Source organism: Natator depressus, chromosome 14 (assembly GCF_965152275.1).
Source record: "Natator depressus isolate rNatDep1 chromosome 14, rNatDep2.hap1, whole genome shotgun sequence".
Classification (NCBI taxonomy): domain Eukaryota; kingdom Metazoa; phylum Chordata; order Testudines; family Cheloniidae; genus Natator; species Natator depressus.
In genome coordinates, this window is record NC_134247.1 from 28,457,838 (window position 1) to 28,472,646 (window position 14,809).

Sequence of the window (14,809 nt, forward strand, 5' to 3'; positions counted from 1 at the left end):
AAGCAGGATCCCTGTATTATAAAGCATGAGTGTCTACTGCTTGGGCTATGTATTCTCTATTGACCTCTCACAACACACACAAATTCTACAGGTTTATCATAGTTATCATGGATACGCTTTTGTTCTTGTAGTACGTGTAAGAGGGAGGAGGGTTGTAAACATTTTTGATTTTGAATAAGGGGTCACCAACCTGAAAAGTTGAGAAACTTTGGCCTATAGGATCCCGCTGGGGAGTGGGGTCTGGGGCTTGCCCCGATCTCACGCTCCAGCCGGGGAGTGGGGTCAGAGGCTGCTCTGCACACCGCAGCTCCTGGAAGCAGCGGCATGTCTCCCCTCCGGCTCCTACATTTAGGGGCAGCTGGGGCGCTCCGCGTGCTGCCCTGTCCACAGGTGCCAACCCTGCAGCTCCCATTGGCTGGGAACTGCAGCAAATGGGAGCTGCAGGGGCGGCGCCTGAGGATGGGGCCGCGCGCAGAGCCACCTGGCCATGCCAAAGCCGGAGAGGGGACATACCGCTGCTTCCAGGAGCTGCTTGAGGTAAGTGCTACCCAAAGCCTGCACCCCTGATCCCCACCATGCCCCTGACCCAGCCCTGATCCCCCTCCTGCCCTCTGAACCCCTCAGTCCCAGCCCGGAGCACCCTCCTCCACCCCAAACACCTCATCCCCAGCCCCACCCCAGAACCTGCAGCCCCAGCTGAAGCCCTCACACCCCCCATACTCCAACCCTCTGCCCCAGCCTGGGGCCCCCTCCCGCACCCTGAACTCCTCTTTTCTGGCCCCACCCAAGAGCCCTCAATCCCTCTTGAACCCCAACCCAAATTTTGTGAGCATTCATGGCCCACCATACAATTTCCATACCCAGATGTGACCCTCAGGCCAAAAAGTTTGCCCACCCCAATCTAAAGTCTGGATTTACATCTGCCTTGGTGCATAAGCCATTCCTCTGCCAGAAGGAGCAGCACACCCAATGGAATCATGCACAAAAGTGAGGAGGGAGCAGAGGGGGAAATGCTCCAGCGAAATGTGTTAGTGGGCTAAAATCACTTCCACACAGAGGTCTGGGGCAGGACAGACAAGTTCTCCCATAATGGACCAGAAACCAATTTCTAGAGTGGCTCTAGTTGGTGAGCTTCTATGGACCATGGGATACCCAGAAATCCTCATGTCAGAGCTGTGTAGCTGCTGTGCGAGTGTGGCAGTGTGGACTCTCAGAGGAGGGCATGGTGGGAATGGCTCAAACATGCTCACATGGCAAGAGCCAGGCCATGGGCAGATACTACGGTGTAGACATAGCCTCAGTCATTTAGTTAAACCTTCTAGATTGATGAATTCATGGTAACTACAGGGAATACAAAGCAGAACCACAGAATAACTGGGAGGTCACAAACTTTGTAGCTTGTGTTGGCCGAATTCATTGCACAAATCAAGGGCTCCTTGCATCACTCCATTTCCCCCCCCACACACACACACACGTAAGCTCTTGGTGTGCCACCCTCCAGACTATCTGCAACTCCCCCAATCTCTAGAGGCTCTGTCCATCCGCTTCCTTCATACTGGTCTCCCCCAGCACCCCCTCACCTGGAGATCTCTGTGTCCCCCTTTCCCCGTGGTCCTCAATTCCCATCCCATGTCAGTAGCTCTGTGCATCCGCATTTCCTCTTTCCTCCATTTCCCCCATTCCAGGATCCCCCATTCTCCCCACATGACAGGAGCTCTGTCTTGTCACCCCGTCCCTCCTTCCCCCTCCATACCAAGGGCTCTGTGTTCCCCTTCCCCCAATCTCCCCCCTGGCAGAGGTTGCATGTGCTCTTCATTCCCCCATCCCTTTATACAAATATCCCCATCTCCTCTGCCCCTCCCCATGCCAGGGGCTGTGTGCACTCCCTCATTCTCCCTCATCCTCATGCCCCACATGCTCCTAATCTCTCCCATCAGGGGTTCTGTGTCCCCTATTTCCCCCTCCTCTCATTCTTCTCCACCCTCCCCCACATACCATTATCCCTGTGTGCACCATTCCCCTTCCCAACCTTCCCTACTAGACTAGGGGCTATGTATGCCCTGCTCCCCTTTTCTCCAAAGCCAGGGTTCCCAAATCTCCCACCAGGGGTTCTGTGTCTCCCCATACACTGACATCCCCCATATTCCCCTCCCATGTCGAGTTGTGTGCATGCCCCCCTTTGCTCCATGTCCCCCACCCCCTTTATTATTTTTCTTCTTTCTCTCTGGGAGATGTCACTCAGGGTGTCAACATGTTAAACTCAATTGGGAAGATGAGCATAGGGTACTGTTAAACTGGAAGGCGTCAGTGGGGCCATCAACCAGTTCTTTGACCTACAGACAATTACAGAAGTGTTTGAATCAGTGGCTGGGCTAAGCAGATGGCAGGGGCTCTATCCCCCCTCCATTTCCCCCTTTTGGTTTTCTGGTTTTTCCCAAAATCAATAGAATTCTATTCACTGATACCTAGAATGTTCCCAGAAATGTTGGAATTGCTCACATGTGATATTAAAAAGTTATGGTTATCACATTATATACAGACAGACAAACAAACAGAGATGCCAATAAAATCTGCTAGATTATACAGTATAAATAAATCCTTAAAGTGATTTTCTGAAAGCCCCTTTTCACCCCCAGGAAGGCCAATTTTCACACTCTTGTTCTCTCCTGTAAAGGTCTCTGAGAAACTCCAGTCCCTTCTATTCTTCCTCATTCAAAGCAATTAGTCACAAATAAACCCTTGGCCCAACTAGGTGCCCAGGTCATGACATTGCATTTTGAATCTAACCAAACCCATTGCTGCTTCTGAAACTAGTCACTAAAACACAATCAAGAATATATCAGAAATCAGAGCGTATAAGAGAATGACTGTTCCAGGTGAATGGCAGCAAATTTCTGTGATGTTCTATTCCATATAGGACTTTATTTACTGACAAAAAACAGAGCCTGCAGAGTTAAGATTGCCCTGAGTTACCTTGCGCCTTTCCACAATGTCCCTTTCAGCAAAACTCAGATTTGGTGTGTGGTCTGTGAGTTTAATGAAAGTCACTGTTAGGTGGCATTGTGGGCACAAGGGAGAAGGGTTGTAAAAAGGGGATGAAGCAGTTGTAAAATATAGCAGATGTGTTCTTTCTATGGGGCAGGCTAGTGATTGAGTGTAGGGCAGGTGTAGGTAGCTCCTGTTCAGTACAGTGCGAAGGTGAGTGTGTGTGATGGGTATATTGGGGCATTGTACAAAGAGGGCAGAGTTAAGGTTGCATGGGCATATATGTTAACTGTGTATTTCCTGGTTTGAGTCTGAAATGCCTTAACTCTTCATGTCCTGGTTTTCAGAGGTTTGAGTTTTGCTGAACTGGATGTCCTGGAAGGCACGAGATACCACTGGGTGTCTTTAACTCTGCATTAACAAAGCTTTTAGTCAGTGGATTGCCTAGGGTGACCAGATGTCCCGATTTTATAGGGACAGTCCTGATATTTGGGGCTTTGTCTTATATAGGTGCCTATTACCCCCCACCCCCTGTCCCGATTTTTCACACTTGCTATCTGGTCACCCTGTGATTGCCTAAGTTTTTTTTTTTTGACAAAAAGAGAACTGCTGTTGGCAGGAGTTAGTGGACAGTTAGGCAGCTGTAATTATCATGTAGGTGTGGCACTCAGACACTGTTGTGGATGGGTAATGGTGATAATACCTAGCTTTACATCGCCCTTTTCATCAGTATATCAAACAACATAATCTCCATTGTGCACACAGGGAAACTGAGACAAAGAGACGTGAATTGATGTGGTCAAAGTCATTCCACTGGCCTGTGGCAGAACTGGGAATAGAGCCCAGGGTTTCTGAGTCCTGGTCCAGTGGTCTCTCCACTAGGCCATGCAGGTGCTACATGAATTCTAAGTGCCCCCATCCGCCATACATTTAAATATTGTGGAATGGGGAGAATGGTCATGCTCTGAAATACTTGTAATGTGAAGTTGCTAGCAGAGCTGATATATGCTCCCAGCATGCCTGTTCTCAGCTCCCCACCCAGAGGGCAGGGCTTCCCCAGATGCCAGGTCATAGGGGTAGCATTGCACAGGAGATTGGCTCTGACCTCCCTCCAGTGATAAGACCCTTTCCAGATCCTAGCTTATGTAAGGTAGGCAGAGAAAAGGGCTCAGACTCCCCCAGAGGGTGCAGGGACCCCAAAATCCTGGCACGCACACAGGGGTAGGGAGAGGGGCTCAGACACCCAGGAAGGGTAAGGATGCCTGGAACCTGGTACACACATGAGAATGGAGACAGTGGGACTGACAGGTCAAATGCCCCTATCCCTATTCTATGCCTCCTGCTCTGCCACCCTCCTTCACCTCACCCTTTCCAGCGTTCAGCCTCTCCTTTCCTCTTCCACTCCACCTAATCCCCATCCTCTCACCCTGACCTGAGCCCCCCAAGCAAACTCCTCTACTATCCACCCCCAGTTATCCCTCCTCCCCTCACTGCAGCCCCAAACCCCTCTCCCTATTGCCCCCCTCTTCTGCCCCCTAATTCTCCTCCCCTCCCAGCAAGCATTCACATGTGTAATTTATTTTCTTTTCAAAAACAGCATAAGCACCTTCTAAATTTTATGCTACATTCACATTGCAATTCTCCAAAATACTACTACTACCCTCTCTGAAAGAGGCAGATTGTAGGAAGATGCCTCCCTTGTTTCCATTCAGATTTTTGCCCACGATGGGGTTGAATTTCAAGTGTCCATGTGTGATTCAGGACCAATAGCCAGAACATTGGCTCTTGAGCCACAGAGATCTGGTGAGCTGTAGCTGACTAGCAACCCTCTTGACTTCCCAGGCAGCACATGCATAGTGTGATCGCTGTGGTGTGTGAGAGCAAGTCACACCCTCCTTAAGAGCTAAACTCATGCCATTTTCAGCTTTGCTTCTCTCCAGGGTGGTGTGGTCCATGCACTCTCTGGGGGTAACCCCAGAGTGACGGAGACTCTTGTGCCAGAATTAGAGCCCTGGTTTGATCCCTAGCTGTAGCAAAAAAAAAGGTGGTAGAATCCATGAATCTTCAGCAAAGTTGATTGGTTGGTTTGTTTGGAGGGGGTGGGGGCAATATTTTGGAAACCCTTTGGTCAAATGACCCCAAGTTTGGATCAGCAATCCCACCCTGTGTCCTGAGGAGGCATGCCATGTTTCAAGGCAATCCAATTAACGCTGCAGATTTTAGAGCACTTAGAAGAGTCAAGGTTTAAACAGAAACTTAGGTTTAACCTTAACTATACAGCAGATGTGGCAGTGTGTTCCAATACTGCATTCACCACTGTAGTATCTGAGCACCTTCCAGCAGTGCATTAATCGCATAACTTAGCATCTGCCATGTGCCATTTGTTTTCCTATCCTCTCTATAGGATGACTAAACAAATCCATTTTTTTCAATCTTCTCTCATAGGTCATGTTTTCTAGACCTGTAATCATTTTTGTTCATAGATATTAAGGTCAGAAAGGACCATTATGATCATCTAGTCCAACCTCCTGCACAACGCAGGCCACAGAATCTCACCCACCCAGTCCTGCGATAAACCTCTCACCAATCTCTGAGCTACTGAAGTCCTCAAATCATAGTTTAAAGACTTCAAGGAGCAGAGAATCCTCCAGCAAGTGCCCCGTGCCCCATGCTACAGAGGAAGGCGAAAAACCTCCAGGGCCTCTTCCAGTCTGTCCTGGAGGAAAATTCCTTCCCGACCCCAAATATGGCGATCAGCTGAACCCTGAGCATATGGGCAAGAGTCACCAGCCAGACACCCAGGAAAGAATTCTCTGTAGTAACTCAGATCCCACCCCATCTAACGTCCCATCACAGGCCATTGGGCCTATTTACCATGAATATTTAAAGATCAATTAATTGCCAAAATCATGTTATCCCATCATACCATCTCCTCCATAAACTTATCGAGTTTAATCTTAAAGCCAGATAGGTCTTTTGCCCCCACTGCTTCCCTTGGAAGGCTATTCCAAAACTTCACTCCTCTGATGGTTAGAAACCTACATCTAATTTCAAGCCTAAACTTCCCAATGACGAGTTTATATCCATTTGTTCTTGTGTCCACATTGGTACTGAGCTTAAATAATTCCTCTCCCTCTCTGGTATTTATCCCTCTGATATATTTATAGAGAGCAATCATATCTCCCCTCAACCTTCTTTTAGTTAGGCTAAACAAGCCAAGCTCCTTGAGTCTCCTTTCATAAGACAGGTTTTCCATTCCTGGGATCATCCTAGTAGCCCTTCTCTGTACCTGTTCCAGTTTGAATTCATCCTTCTTAAACATGGGAGACCAGAACTGCACACAGTATTCCAGATGAGGTCTCTCCAGTGCCTTGTATAACAGTACTAACACCTCCTTATCTCTACTGGAAATACCTCGCCTAATACATCCCAAGACCGCATTAGCTTTTTTCACAGCCATATCACATTGGCGGCTCATAGTAATCCTGTGATCAACCAATACTCCAAGGTCCGTCTCCTCCTCCGTTACTTCTAATTGATGCATCCCCAGCTTATAACTAAAATTCTTGTTATTAATCCCTAAATGCATGACCTTACACTTCTCACTATTAAATTTCATCCTATTACTATTACTCCAGTTTACAAGGTCATCCAGATCTTCCTGTATGATATCCCCGTCTCTCTCTACATTGGCAATACCTCCCAGCTTTGTAACATCCGCAAATTTTATTAGCACACTCCCACTTTTTGTGCCAAGGTCAGTAATAAAAAGATTAAATAAGTTTGGTCTCAAAACCGATCCCTGAGGAACTCCACTAGTAACCTCCCTCCAGCCTGACAGTTCACTTTTCAGTAGGACCCACTGTAGTCTCCCTGTTAACCAATTCCTTATCCACTTTTCAATTTTCATATTGATCCGCATCTTTTCCAATTTAACTAATAATTCCCCATGTGGCACGGTATCAAACACCTTACTGAAATCTAGGTAAATTAGATCCACTGCGTTTCCTTTGTCTAAAAAAATCTGTTTCTTTCTCAAAGAAGGAGATCAGGTTGGTTTGGCATGATCTACCTTTTGTAAAACCATGTTGTATTTTGTCCCATTTACCATTGACCTCAATGTCCTTAATCACTTTCTCCTTCAAAATTTTTTCCAAGACCTTGCATACTACAGATGTCAAACTAACAGGCCTTTAGTTACCCGGATCACTTTTTTTCCCTTTCTTAAAAATAGGAACTATGTTAACAATTCTCCAATCATACGATGCAACTCCTGAGTTTACAGATTCATTAAAAATTCTTGCTAATGGGCTTGCAATTTCATGTGCCAATTCCTTTAATATTCTTGGATGAAGATTATCTGGGGCCCCCCAATTTAGTCCCGTTAAACTGTTTGAGTTTCGCTTCTACCTCAGATATGGTAATATCTACCTCCATATCCTCATTCCCATTTGTCATGCTACCATTATCCCTAAGATCCTCATTAGCCTTATTAAAGACTGAGGCAAAGTATTTGTTTAGATATTGGGCCATGCCTAGATTATCCTTGATCTGCACTCCATCCTCCGTGTTTAGCGGTCCCACTTCTTCTTTCTTTGTTTTCTTCTTATTTATACGGCTATAGAACCTTTTACTATTGGTTTTAATTCCCTTTGCAAGGTCCAACTCTACTTGACTTTTAGCCTGTCTCACTTTATCCCTACATGTTCTGACCTCAATACGGTAGCTTTCCTTGCTGATCCCTCCCATCTTCCACTCCCTGTATGCTTTCTGCTTTTTCTTAATCACCTCTCTGACATGCTTGCTCATCCAGCTTGGTCTACAACTCCTGCCTATGAATTTTTTCCCCTTTCTTGGGATACAGGCTTCCAATAGCTTCTGCAGCTTTGACTAAAATAATCCCAGGCCTCCTCTGCCTTTAGATCCATAAGTTCTTCAGTCCAATCCATTTCCCTAACTAATTTCCTTAATTTTTGAAATTCAGCCCTTTTGAAATCAAAAACCCCTAGTCGCAGATTTATTTTTGTTTATCCTTCCATTCAGTTTGAACTGAATTAGCTCATGATCACTTGAGCCAAGACTATCCCCTACAACCATTTCTTCTATGAGGTCCTCACTACTCACCAAAACCAAATCGAAAATGGCATCCCCTCTTGTCGGTTCAGCAACTACTTGATGAAGGAATCCATCAGCTATCGCATCTAGGAAAATCTGAGCCCTATTATTATTACTAGCACTCATCCTCCAGTCTATATCTGGGAACTTAAAGTCTCCCATGATCACGCAGTTTCCATTAGTATTTACTTCATTAAAAACATTACAGAGGGCTCTATCCATATCCAAATTAGATCCTGGTGGTCTATAGCACACCCCAAGCATTATCACAGGGGAGGCTCACATTCTTCCCCAATGTGATTTTTGCCCAGACGGACTCTGTCTTATCCATTCCATCGCTTCTTATTTCTTTACCTTCTACCTCATACTTGATATACAATGCTACTCCACCACCTTTACCTTGATTTCTGTCTTTCCTAAACAGCACATACCCTTCAATATCTGTAGTCCAGTCATGACTACTATTCCACCATGTTTCTGTTATCCCTATAATATCTGGTTTCACTTCCTGCACCAGTAGCTCGAGTTCCTCCGTTTTGTTACCTAGGCTCCTCGCATTGGTGTACAAACATCTTAATTTTTGCTGTTTGGCCTCACTCACATTCTGTACCCGATTAGGCACGGTCATTCTACAGCCAGTATGACCTATTAGACTGGTATCCACACTGCCCTTCCTCCTTATGTCCATTCTCCTACCCATGGCTGTATCCCTTCTTACTTTGTTTCCTTCCCTCTCAGTGCTAAAATCCGGCGTGGAGATTACCTGGACGTCTCCCAACCATCTCCCCCAGATTCCTAGTTTAAAGCTCTCTTAATCAGTTGTGCCAGCCTCCATCCTAGAAGTCTATTTCCTTCCCTACTCAGATGAAGTCCATCCCAAGAGAACTGTCCTCTGTCCATGAATGCCTCCCAGTGGCCATACATCCCAAAGCCCTCCTTATAGCACCACTGCCTAAGCCATCTGTTGATAGTCATAATCTTGTCACACCTTTGTTGCCCTTCTCTAGGAACAGGCAGAATCCCACTAAAGATCACCTGAGCCTCGATTTCCTTAAGCGTCTTCCCCAACCTAGCATAGTCTCTCTTGATACGTTCCAGCGAGAATCTACCGGTATCATTTGTTCCCACATGAAGGATAATGAGGGGATTCTTTCCCGCTCCCTTTAGGATCCTTTTCAACCTCAGGTCTACATCCCGTATCTTAGCACCTGGAAGACAGCACACCCTTCTATTCTCTGGATCAGCTCTGGTTACAGGCCTGTCTATTCTTCTCAGTAAAGAGTCCCCAATCACATAGACCTGCCTTTTCCTGGTGACTATGCTATTCTCCAGTCTATCCCCTGTTCCCTCTGCCTGCAAGTTCTTTCTATTCTCTGGACTTTCTCCAATTTTTCCACATCTTTCCTGAACTGTGGTGCCCAGAACTGGACACAATACTCCAATTGAGGCCTAATCAGTGCGGAGTAGAGAGGAAGAATTATTTCTCGTGTCTTGCTTACAAGAATCCTGCTAATACATCCCAGAATGATGTTAGCTTTTATTTGCAACAGTGATACACTGTTAACTCATATTTAGCTTGTGATCCACTATGATCCCCAGATCCCTTTCCGCAGTACTCCATCCTAGGCAGTCATTTCCCATTTTGTATGTGTGCAACTGATTGTTCCTTCCTAAGTGGAGTACTTTTCTATTTCTCCTTATTGAATTTCATCCTATTTACTTCAGACCATTTCTCCAGTTTGTCCAGATCATTTTTAATTTTAATCCTATCCTCCAGAGCACTTGCAGCCCCTCCCAGCTTGGTATCGTCCGCAAACTTTATAAGTATACTCTCTGTGCCATTATCTAAATCATTGATCAAGATATTGAACAGAACTGGATGCAGAAATGATCCCTGCAGGACCCCACTCATTATGTCCTTCCAGCATGACTATGAAACACTGATAACTACTCTCTGGGAATGGTTTTCCAACCAGTTATGCTCCCACCTTATAGTAGCTCCATCTAGGTTGTATTTCCCTAGTTTGTTGATGAGAAGGTCATGCAAGACAATATCAAAAGCCTTACTGAAGTCAAGATATAGCAAAGAGAACTCCTAGATTACAGGGTGATCTTCAGAGCTCCTTGAGAATTAATAATTAAATACAATCCCAGCATGGGAAACTTGCTCTGCATGACTCTGTTCTGGAAAGATTATTTCATTCATTGCTTTAATAACTAGTGCAGGTCCCCAATACATGGCCCCTCCAGCCTGGCCTGACCCTCTGGGGTTAGTTGGAATCAGCAAAGATATTATTCACTTTGTCCATCCCACTCCTAGGGTTTGTGTCCTCTGTGGATTCTCTGATACCTAATAAAGGTTGAGCTGTGCCAGAAGCTTTTCCCACACTCTGGGCATTCATAAGGTTTTTCTCCTGTGTGGATTCACTGGTGTTCATTAAAGGTGGATCTATCCCGGAAGCTTTTCCCACAGGTCAGGCATTTATGGGGTCTCTCTCCTGTGTCGAGTCTCTTGTGTCTAATGAGTTGTGTGAGCTGATGGAAATTTTTCCCGCACTTGGGGCATTTATGTGGTCTCTCTCCCATGCGGATTCTCTGGTGTGTATTGAAGGTGGATCTATCACTGAAACTTTTTCCACACTTGAGACATTTGTAAGGCTTCCCTCCTGTGTGGACTCTTTAATGTTTAGTGAGGTCTGAGCGCTGGCTGAATCTTTTCTCACAGTCAGGACACTTATAAGGTTTTTCTCCTGTGTGAATTCTCTCATGCATGATAAGGACTGACCTCCAAAGGAATTTTTTCCCACAGTCGCTGCACGTGTTGGGTCTCTCTCCAATGGTAATTCTCTGCTGAGCAGTGTCTTTGATTTTCTCGACTCCTCTGATCAAATGAGTGGATTTACCCTATCTTTCTTCTTGGTTGTTTCCATGATACCTCTCTGGCCTGCACTGATTCTCAGGGGCTTTTTTACACTCAGGACTCTGGAAAACATCTCCAGCAGCGCTTCCTGATACCATCCAATGTAGTGGCTCGGGACCTTCCTGCTGAGGGTTCATCTCCTCACTCTCACTCACCATCCCATCACCTGCTGGGACAGAGAGAGAATCCACAGAGGAGTCACTCCCTGTGCCGGGGGGAAGGGAACCTCAGAGAGGGGAACAGAGAAAGGGGAAGAAACCCAAATAACTGCTGAGGAGATTGTAGAATCAGTACTGGCTCCTCGTCAAACCTTCCTGAGAGGAGAGAAAGGAGGTGATCATTTCTGTCTCCTCACCCCATTTCAGTATTGATGTGGAGAGGGGCTAACAGGTCAGACAGGACTGGTGAAAACCCTTGAGTGACATCTGTCTTGAGGATACAGAAATTGGTTTGTGAGTCAGTTTAGCTGATTCCTCACCTGTGTGAGCATCTCTCAGGATCTCCCTTTCCTCAGAACCCTGGAGATCAGGGACCCACGGCTCCTCCCATCCTTCCAGCCAGAAGATAATGTCAGGTTGGGAATTCAGGAATTCTGTTTGGGGAGACAAGGAAACAAGTGTTGATCTTGTTCATTGAGGTTAGTGCTATTACTACTTCCAGAGCCAGCATCTGTGTGACAAAACCCAGAGGGGATCCTTCTCCCTTCCGCGACCCTACTGGGCTATAAATCATACAAGATCCCATGATCCACTGGTGTGCCACTCTGCCTAGGGGTTCATCCACTCTGCCTAGGGGTTCATCCACTCCTGCTACACTAGGATACAACTCTGTCGCTGCTAATTATTCCCTCCCCTCCTATTCCCGCCCCTGCCCCCAACACCTATATCTATATCCCTCCAGAACACAAGCCAGAGATATTACAGAGGGCTTGTCTACATGGTCAGTTAATGCCTGGCAAGCCAGAGGGTGAATGCACAACACATTAGCCTTTGGGTATTGACTGGCCATGTGGACCCTGCTACCATGCATTGAAGGTGCAATGTAGAAAATCGCTGCACACCTGCCTACAGTGCAGAGCAAAGAGCCTCCACTCATGGGGCCACTAGCAGAAGGGCCACTCATGGGGCCACTAGAAGTAGGGCCCCGTCCCCATACTGATCAGTGGTCAGTCAACCCTTCCCCATCACCCAGGAGACCTGCTCCGCTATCGCTATCCTGAGTCCCAGTGCAGTGTGTGGACCAAAGACCACCCCTCCTCTCTTTTCTACTGTAGCAACCTACCCCACAGAGTTCTCCTGGACCATAAAGTACCTCATGAACCCTCTCTCAGCCCTAGCCCCTCACATTGTGAGGAACCAGCACTTCACAGAGATCAGCCACAGCCAGGAAAGGACACTGAAGAGAGTCTAGAACATCTGGGGTGTCCTGCTAACACAGCTGGCCAAGGTGGAACATGGGCAAGATGGAGGGGAAGCACATTTGGCCACTAGGGACTAGTGGGGCTGATCGCCTTCAAATCTGGGGGACCAGTGAAGAACCCTGCACAGAATCTAACCCCAATGCTTCAGACACACACACACACGCACACTCACACAGCTTCCAACACCGGAGGGATAGGAATCCTTACCTAGCGAGGTCACAGTCTTATAATTGTCCTGCATCACATCCCTGTAGAGGGCTCTCTGACCCGGGTCCAGCAGAGCCCATTCCTCCTCGGAGAAATACACAACCACCTCCTCGAAGGTCACCGGCTCCACTGCAGCCATGGCCCTTCACTGTTCCTCAGGAGTGTGGGTTAAACTGGGCTGGGACATGATTTCGCAGCCCAAGTCAGTGGGAAGAAGGAAAACTGAGGCAGTTTCAAAAGTTTCACATCTTGTTTCCCCCTGGGTTCTTTCTCTACAGACAAACGCTCTAGATTCTGCAATGCTGGGGAAATGCTTTAGCCCAAGATTTTCAGAACTGGGAATAAGTCAGGTCTCTCAATCAGTGGCCTGTGCTTCCAAAATGCTGAGCCTGCAACACTGGGGTTCAGTTCTGAGTGCTCAGCACTGCTCATCATCAGGCCATTTATTCTAATGCTTGAATATGGATTTACAAAATTAACTTTAGGCTCCTGTATTTACAGATCCTGGCCTAATCATTTAATTCAAGTGCAGATGCCACCTCTGAGTGTGCTAAACACCAGCTTGACCCTCTTTCCACACACACACACCCTCCGCACTATGTAATAGAGCTAATTTTGATTCCATTAGGAGTCTTGTTACATGCTGCAGAGCTGGAACCAATGATTCCTAGGTCTAAGGGCAGCTAGTGGAGAGGTGCAGCTGGTGGTAAAGACTGCAGCAGAACCCCATGGAGAGGTGTGGCAATTGGCTGTTGACCTGAGCAACAAAGCATATAAGATGCCCCCATACCTCCCCCCACATCCACCCAGGCTGGGAGGTAAACTCTGGGGGCTGCACTGACCAAGGACAGAAACTGTGGGTGAGGTGACTGTTGGGTTGCTGGACTTAAGACCCTGAGGGGAGAAGGACACTGCCAGACTTACTTGGGGGTGGGTCTTTTGCTCATGGTTGGTGTTATGAATCCTGTTTGTGGTATTTCCCCAACAAAATGCCACATTGTTTCCCTCCTTTATTAAAAGGCTTTTGCTACACTCAGATTCTGTGCTTGCAAGAAGGGAAGTATTGCCTCTTAAAGGCGCCCAGGGGGGTGGTATGTAATTGTCCCAGACCACTAGGTCGGGGCTCAAGCCGGTTTTGCATTGTGTTATTGAAATGGAACCCCTAGATACTGAACCCGGCCCTAATTGCTGCCAACTCTGACAGGCAGAAGGGTTACATTATTTTAAGCAAACCATCTTACTTTTCTAGTCTAACACTTCCTAGGTTTTCTTATGATTTTGTAACTTGCAGTTTTTATTTCTAAATTTGCAGTATTTTTATCCTATTGCACAAATGTATTCTTTGTGATCAGATGTTATTAAGACTTATAGATTTCTCAGACTGCTCTCAAAACATCTGCAGTTTAATTTGATGCACCAATGAGCACTGATTTCTGCAATTGCTGTTTTGCCTTTCTGTCTAGTGCCTCTATCTTTGACACATCACCACTTTTGCATAGAAATGACTTCCCAAATTTTCATTAGGAGTACTGTACTTTCTTCTGTGAAATCCCTTTGAAAGGCCACATTCTATAGTATTTTTACTAAACTTATTTACAGTATTAGACAACCCCAAGAATTCAAAAATCATCAGTCATGCATTAAAAGTATGATATTTTAAAAAAGAAATACATTTGGGTTCTATTTGTTTGCGTTTTTGTGTCTATAGGATATATTAGCTTAATATTTTCCAGCTTTTTTCCTTAACCAGGAAGGCTAGAGTCCTTTTAATGAAAGCTGCAGTTATCATAGAATCATAGAATATCAGTGTTGGAAGGGACCTCAGGAGGTCATCTAGTCCAACCCCCTGCTCAAAGCAGGACCAATCCCCAATTAAATCATCCCAGCCAGGCCTTTGTCAAGCCTGACCTTAAAAACTTCTAAGGAAGGAGATTCTACCACCTCCCTAGGTAACGCATTCCAGTGTTTCACCACCCTCCTAGTGAAAAAGTTTTTCCTAATATCCAACCTAAACCTCCCCCACTGCAACTTGAGACCATTACTTCTTGTCCTGCCATCTTCTACCACTGAGAATAGTCTAGAACCATCCTCTCTGGAACCACCTCTCAGGTAGTTGAAAGCAGCTATCAAATCCCCCCTCATTCTTCTCTTCTGCAGACTAA

The 14,809-nt window shown here is 46.3% G+C and overlaps 1 pseudogene; it reads right to left on the reverse strand.

The window, feature by feature from the left end:
- Positions 1-10,416: 10,416 nt before the first annotated feature.
- LOC141999002 (zinc finger protein 773-like) lies at positions 10,417-12,786 on the reverse strand (annotated as a pseudogene).
- Between the last annotated feature and the right edge of the window lie 2,023 nt (positions 12,787-14,809).